Raw genomic sequence first — 7,442 nt, 5'->3', positions numbered from 1 at the left:
TTAGCAGACCCAGTGTATTTGATTCCCTCCTGGGAAATCTAAATGGCAAGAAATGGATTTGTTAGGTGCTTTAAGGATGGAGTAAAGGAACAGGCTTTGTAGTATGGCCTATATTTTTGGAATTTATCAGAGGAAAGGAAAATGAAGTGTGTTCTTAGGGTTCAACTGTAGGCCATGGAATAGAGAGAACTGGCATGGTGTCATTTTAGGTCCATCCAAAAGGACTCTGGAGGAATGGCAGACCATATACAAAGAAACAATAGATATTACCGAATGCCTGTAGATCCAAGAAAGTGGAAGTAACCATAAAATAGAGACAGAGTTGCCCACATCAAAGAAAATGTGTCTGAGAGAGTCCCCCAAGATGGGCCCATGACTATGCTCCAGAAGGGAAAGAATCAGATTTAAAGACCTTCCGAGTTAACAGCATTCTGTTGGTAGATCACTACAACAGCCAGCACTAGTAAGTCAGAAATTTCCTGCTCCCTTGCCTCTAGAGTCCTCTCCCTCCACTTCAAGTCAGAGACCATCCATAACAAGACTGAGGAGCGTGCGCAGAGGGCTAGAAAGAGGAAAAGTAAAGAAAGCCCCACTTTCTGATGGTAGGGTTCCTACCAACACAAAGCCTGCACTGGATGAGAAGTGACAACTGTAAGGACATTGAAAGTTGTCTCCTATACAGAAATGGACATTTAAATGACTAAAATCAGATTGTGTTTGAAACCTGCAGGATCAAAGATTTTACTAGTGGAGAAAATTTTTTAAATATATGATGTGTTTGAGTTTTCATCCAGGAGCAGGGGATACTTTAAAATATATCTAAAGGAATATATAGAGAAAAAAATTGTTTTGTAATTACATCTCAAGAGCCATATTTATTTTTGATATTTCTATTACAATTTTAAAAGGGTATAAGAAAAAGATATATCTGACAACTATTAAATATTGGTATGTGCCAATTTTAGTACCAGAGGTGAAAGGTATTAAGTGAGATAAAGTCATATGGGTAAAAAGCAAAATTTATCAGGAAAATATAAGTTACAAACCTCAAGGTACCCAACAACATAATTTTGATATATATTAAACTAAAACTAATATAAATTCAAGAAGTAATTGAAATAGATGTGTAAGACCTATATATGCAAAATAATTTCTGTTCCATTTAAAAGTTAATGAAACATGCACCAAAATCGACCCTCTATTAGGACTTGAAGAATACTTCAATGAATTTCTCAAATCAGAAGTCATGCAAGCCATATTTTCTGGAAACAATACAATTATGCTATTCTATATATATATGGTCATAGAGGAAATCCAAATGTAAATTATAAATATTTAGAAATAAATAATGACAACAGTGTGTATGTTTGTCTGTGTGTGTGTCTGTGTATTCATAACCTATAAAGTGGTACTTGGGTGAAAACTTCTTATATAAGGTATATTTGTTAGGAAGCCATAAAGAAATGGATTATGCATTCATTTAAAGAAAGTAGGAAAAAAAGCAATAAAATATACAAAAAAGTAAAGGGAAGAAATTGAGAGGAAAAACAATGAACTATATAAAAAACAAAAGTATAAACCAGATCATTAAACAGAAAGTTGATTCTCATGAAAGACCAATAAATACAAACTCTTTGGTAAGCCTGATAGGTTTCACAACTTTTGACAAATGCATAATCTCATGCATCCATCATTATAATACCATACAGAATAGATTCACCAAACTAAAAGTCTCCTGTGTTCTACGTATACATCTTTCTATCCTCCTGAACTCCTGGCAACCAATGACCATCATTATAACATCATACAGAGTGTTTTTACTACCCTAAAAATCTTCCAAGCTTTACTTATTCCTCTCTCCCCACCCCACACCCTGGTAAACAGTGACCTATTCATTATATCCACAGTTTTGCCTTTTCCAGAATGTCATATGATTAGAATCATACAGTATATAGCCTTTTCAGCAAGACTATCTTTCTTCACTTGGCAATAGGCATTTAAGTTTCCTCCATATTTTTTTGTGGCTTGAGACCTCATTTCTTTTATGCTGTATGCTATCCCATTGTATGGGAACAACATGGCTTATTTATCCAGTCATCTATTAAAGAACATGATTGCTTCCAGTTTTGGCAATTATGAATATAGCTGTTGTAAACATTTGTGTGCAAATTTTTGTGCAAAGATGTTTTCATCTCATTTGAGTAAATGGAATTGCTGGATTGTATGGTAAGACTATGCTTAGCTTTGTAAGCAAGTCCTGTGTCATTTTGCATTCCTGTGAGTTTTTGTTGCTCTACATCCTTGCCACCATTTGCTGTTGTCATGTTTGGATGTTAACCATGCTAATAGTTGTGTAATGGTACCTCACTGATGTTTTAATTTGCAATTCCCTGATGACTTATGATGTTGAACAACTTTTCATAGGCTCATATGATGTGTATATTTTGGTGAGGTGTCTATTCACATCTTTTGCCCATGTTTTAGTTGGGTTGTTTGTTTTCTTATTGCTGAGTTTTAAGAGTTCTTTGTACATCTTACAGGCAAGGTTTTCTTTTTTTAACCCGATGTGGGTTTTTAAAATCTTTTTTCCTAATTTGTGGCTTGTATTTGTATTATTTTAACAGTGTCTTTCAAAGAGCAGAAATTTTTTCTTGAAGTCTGACATCAACATTATTTCTTTCATGGATTGTGATTTTGGTCTTGTATTTAAAAAGTCATTTTCAAACTCAAGGTAGATCTTCTCCTATGTTATCGTCTAGAATTTTTATAGTTTTGCATTTTACATTTAGGTCCATGATTTATTTTGAGTTCATTTTTAGAAAGGTGTAAGGTCTGTGTCATATTTTTTCTATGTAGATATCCCATTTTTTTTTCCAGTACCATTTGTTAAAAAAAATCATCCTTTTTCCATTGAATTGGTTTTTGTTCCTTGTCAAAGATCAGTTAGCTATATTTGTGTGGGCCTATTTTCTGTGGTCTATTCTGTTCCACTGATCTATTTGTATATTATTTTGCCAATGTCACACTCTTTTAATTACTGTAGCTTTACAGTAAGTCCTGAAGTCAGATAATATCAGTCTTCAGACTTGTTCTTCTTCAATATTGTTTTGGCTAGTGTGTGTCTTTTTCTTTCTGATATACTATAAACTGCAGAATCAGTTTGTCAACATGTACAAAATAACTTGCTGGGATTTTGTTTGAGATTCCGTTGAATCTTTAGATCATATTGGGAAGTACTGATATCTTAACAATATTGAGTTTTCCTTTGCCTCCTGGATCTGTAAGTTACTGATAGAGGAGTGTTGAAATCTCCAAATATAATAGTGGATTTGTCTAGTTCTCCTTGAAATTCTATCAGTTTTTGCCTCATGTATTTTGATGCTCTGTTGTTAAGTACATACACATTAAGTATTGTTATGTCTTCTTGATGAATTGACCCCTTTATCATTATGTAATGACTCTCTTTATCTCTGAAAGTTATCCTTGTTTCTGAAGTCTGCTCCATCTGCCATTAATATACACAATTCTGCTTCCTTTGATTCATATTAGGATTGTATATCCTTCATCCCTTTACTATAAAATTTTTCACAGCACAGTGAATTTTAATGTCCCTCCCTGCCTTTGGAGGAGGAGAAGTGGCAAAGCCCACCTTTGGAAACTCACAAAATGTTATCTGGCCCTTTGGTATAGAGAGGATTTGGTTCAATTTCTTTCTAGTTTAGGACATTGAAAGGCACATATTGTTGATAGCTCAAACCACTCTGGACTGGGATGGGGTTGAATGTGAACAGGGAAGTGGTCTGGGATAGATGGGCAGAGCAAGGGTGTGAGCTCAAGTTCTTTCCAACAGAGATAGTTGGTCCTGAGTGGATGCTGGGGAGTCACAGCAGCCTGAGGGTTTGGGCTGAGTAGATGTTGCTGTGGTAGCCTTCCTCTGCCGAGTTCACCAGCTCCCTGCTCCTGAACCACAGATGGATCTCCCGCAGGGCCCCTACACAAGGCACTGGCCTGCATGACATTCCCACAAACTCATGGATCAGCCCACATGATTTCTTGGAGACTCATTTTCCCACTAGTCCTCGTGTGTTAACCACACTGGGTGTCTTCTGATGTGCATGCTGAAGTCTCCCCCGAAGTACCAGGGGTAGCCCAAGCAGAGTTGCTGTTTCCTATCATGACCCCATGATATAGATCACATGGGGCTTTGCCAGACCATAGGCACCAAGGGCTAGAGCCATGTAACTGATGAGGGTTGGGTAGATGGGCTTCCTCTGCGGGTAGTGGTAGGGCTCAGCCAAAACACTGTCTGGTGCCTGCAATATCTTCATCTCCACCAGCCTGACATCCCTGCTCTCAAAGTGCTGGATCACATCCCCAAAGAGCCACTGCTGCAGCCCATCACCTCAACCAGAGTCACTCCCAGGTCTAGGTGGGCCCTCCAGAGCTGGGATACATAAGCAGGTGTGGCCAGGGACTGGCAGGCTGCACACCAGCCCCCATAGACTGGTGCATCCGATGAGAGGCTGCCTGGGATGCTTGGATCCAGGCTGCTGGCTGAGCACTGCAGGGAACTTACCCCAGCCACTGGAGCCCCACTTCATCCCTTTACTTTTAATCTATTTTTTTTAACGATTAAAATGAGTTTCTTGCTAAGCAGTCATGATCCATGCTGACAGTTTCTGTCTTTTACCATTTAGACCATTCACATTTAAAGTGATTATTCATACAGTTGGATTGATATCTACTAAATTTATAACCCCTTTTTACTCATTACACTTGTCCTTTGTTACTTTATCTTCATATTGTTTTCTACCTTTTCTGATTGTAAACTAGCATATGATTCCATTTTTTCTCCTCTCTTAGAATATCAATTATATTTGTTTGTAAATTATTTTAGTGGTTACTCTAGAGTCTGCAATACACATGTACAATTAACTTAAGCCTACTTTTGTGTAATGCTATGCCACTTCACAAGTACTGAAGGGACCTTCTAACAGAGCATGTCCAACTTCTCTCTCTTATCCCTTCTAACACTGCTGTCCTTCAATTCATTTACTCATAAGCTATAATCATTCAATGCATTGTTGCTACTATTATTTTTGACAGTTATCTTTTAGAACAACTAAGAATAAGAAAAATATAATACTGTATTTTACCTTCATTTATTCCTACTCTAATGCTCTTCCTTCCTTCATGTAGATTGAACTTTCTTATCTGTATCATTTTGCATTTCTCTGAAGAACTTCTTTGAACATTTTCTGCAAAGCAAGTCTACTAGCAAACAATTCCCTCAGTTTTTGTCTGAGAAAGTCTTTACTTTTCCTTCACATTTGAAGGATAATTTCACTGGCTATAGTATTTTAGGCTGACAGATTTTTTTTTCTTTCAATGCTTTAAATATTCCCCTAGCTCTTTCTTCTGTAGCTCTGAAGAGAAGTCTGATGTTATGCTTATGCTTTTTCTTCTGTAAGCAAAGATTTTTTTTCCCTTCTGGTTTGTTTCAAGTTTCTCCCTTTTCTTTAGTTTTCTGCAGTTTGAAAATACTATGCCTAGGTATAGCTTTTGTTTTTCTTTTTTTTTTTACCTTCTCTTCTTGGTATTCTCTGACCCTTGATCTGAGGTTTGGTGTCTCTCACTAATTTTGGAAAATTCTCAATCATTGTTGCTTCAAATATTTCTTACATTGTTTTCTTTTTTTAACCTTCTGGTATCCCTATTACATGTGCCTTACAACTCATAATTGTTACACAGTTCTTGGATACCTGTTCCTTTTCTTTGGTCTGTTTTCCTTTTTGCGTTTCAGCTTGGGAAGTTTCTATTCACATATCTTCATATCTTATCCTTTCCTCAGCTGTTTCTACTGATGAACCATCAAAGCCATTCCTCACTTCTGTTACAGTTTCTTTTTTTAATTTCTAGTGTCTCTCCTTACATTACCCATCTGTTCTTGTATATTTTTCACTTTTCCATTAGAGCTCTTAGTATACTAATTGTAGTTATTTTACATTCTAGTCATCTCTGAGTCTAGTTCTGGTGCTTGTTCTGTCTCTTGAGACTGTAGGGCTTTTGTTGTTGTTTTTGGCCTTTTTAACTTTTTATCATATCTTGTAATTTTTACTGAAAGCTAGACATGCTGTATTGAGTAGAAACACTGGGGTGCACAGCCCTTTACTGTCAGGTTTTATGTTTATCTGGCTAAGAGTCAGGCTGCATTTACCATTTATTGTATCTATAGGTATCAGAGGTTAAAATTTCCTCTAGCGACCTTGTTTTTGTGTCCCGTGCTGGTTCTTGGTCTTTCCTAGAGGCTCTTTCTTAAATAGAACCTGAGAATTACAATTCTTTCAGCTATAATCCCCTGTTGTTATGAAGGAGTCCTATTGATGTGGCAGTAAGTTGTGAAGGAGAAGTGTTGTTCTATGATCCTATTACCGGGTCTGTGTGTGAGCCTTACAAGTACTTATTAGCTTTTCTCCCCCTTTGGTGAGACAGGAAAACACTAGAGTTGGGCATTTCCTTTGCCTCAATCAGTTAGGGTCTGGGAAAATCATTTCTCTGGAAGGAGGGACTTTGTTAAGGGGAACGGAATGCTCTGGTCATATTTCAAAATAGTTACTTTTCCTCTTCTTCTGCCAGAAGCAGGAGGGAACTTTTCTCTGGTCTTCACTGTGAGAAGCTGGTGAGGCTCATGAGGGTGAAACTCACAAAAGTGTCAGGATCCGCCGCGTGCTGTGCCTCTAGGAGACTTTTTTAAAAAATATTTCTTTTTCTTTCTTTCTTTCTTTCCTTCTTTCTTCTTTCCTTCCTCCCTCCCTCCCCTTTCTTTCTTTCTTTCTTTCTTTCTTTCTTTCTTTCTTTCTTTCTTTCTTTCTTTCTCTTTCTTTCCTTCCTTTCTTTTTTCTTTCTTTCTTTCTTTCTTTCTTTCTTTCTTTCTTTCTTTCTTTCTTTCTTTCTTTCTCTTTCTTTCTCTTTCTTTCCTTCCTTTCTTTTTTCTTTCTTTCTTTCTTTCTTTCTTTCTTTCTTCTTTCTTTCTTCTTTCTTTCTTTCTTTCTTTCTTCTTTCTTTCTTCTTTCTTTCTTCTTTCTTTCTTTCTTTCTTTCTCTTTCTTTCTTTCCTTCCTTCCTTCTTTCTTTCTTTCTTTCTTTCTTTCTTTCTTTCTTTCTTTCTTTCTTTCTTTCTTTCTTTCTTTCTTCTTTCTTTCTTCTTTCTTTCTTTCTTTCTTTCTTTCTTTCTTTCTTTCTTTCTTTCTTTCTTTCTTTCCTTCCTTCCTTCCTTCCTTCCTTCCTTCCTTCCTTCCTTCCTTCTTTCCTTCTTTCTTTCTTTCTTTCTTTCTTTCTTTCTTTCTTTCTTTCTTTCTTTCTTTCTTTCTTTCTTTCTTTCTTTCTTCTTTTATTTAAATTGCTAAGCTGGTCCAGCTCAGTCTCCAGCAATTGGTCAACTAC

The 7,442-nt window shown here is 36.5% G+C and overlaps 1 pseudogene; it reads right to left on the bottom strand.

Annotated features, from left to right (window-relative positions):
* Nucleotides 1–3,713: 3,713 nt before the first annotated feature.
* LOC130854941 (uncharacterized) lies at nt 3,714–5,660 on the bottom strand (annotated as a pseudogene).
* Between the last annotated feature and the right edge of the window lie 1,782 nt (nt 5,661–7,442).

Source organism: Hippopotamus amphibius, chromosome 6 (assembly GCF_030028045.1).
Source record: "Hippopotamus amphibius kiboko isolate mHipAmp2 chromosome 6, mHipAmp2.hap2, whole genome shotgun sequence".
Lineage (NCBI taxonomy): Eukaryota > Metazoa > Chordata > Mammalia > Artiodactyla > Hippopotamidae > Hippopotamus > Hippopotamus amphibius.
This window is presented reverse-complemented; position numbering and strand designations above follow the sequence as displayed.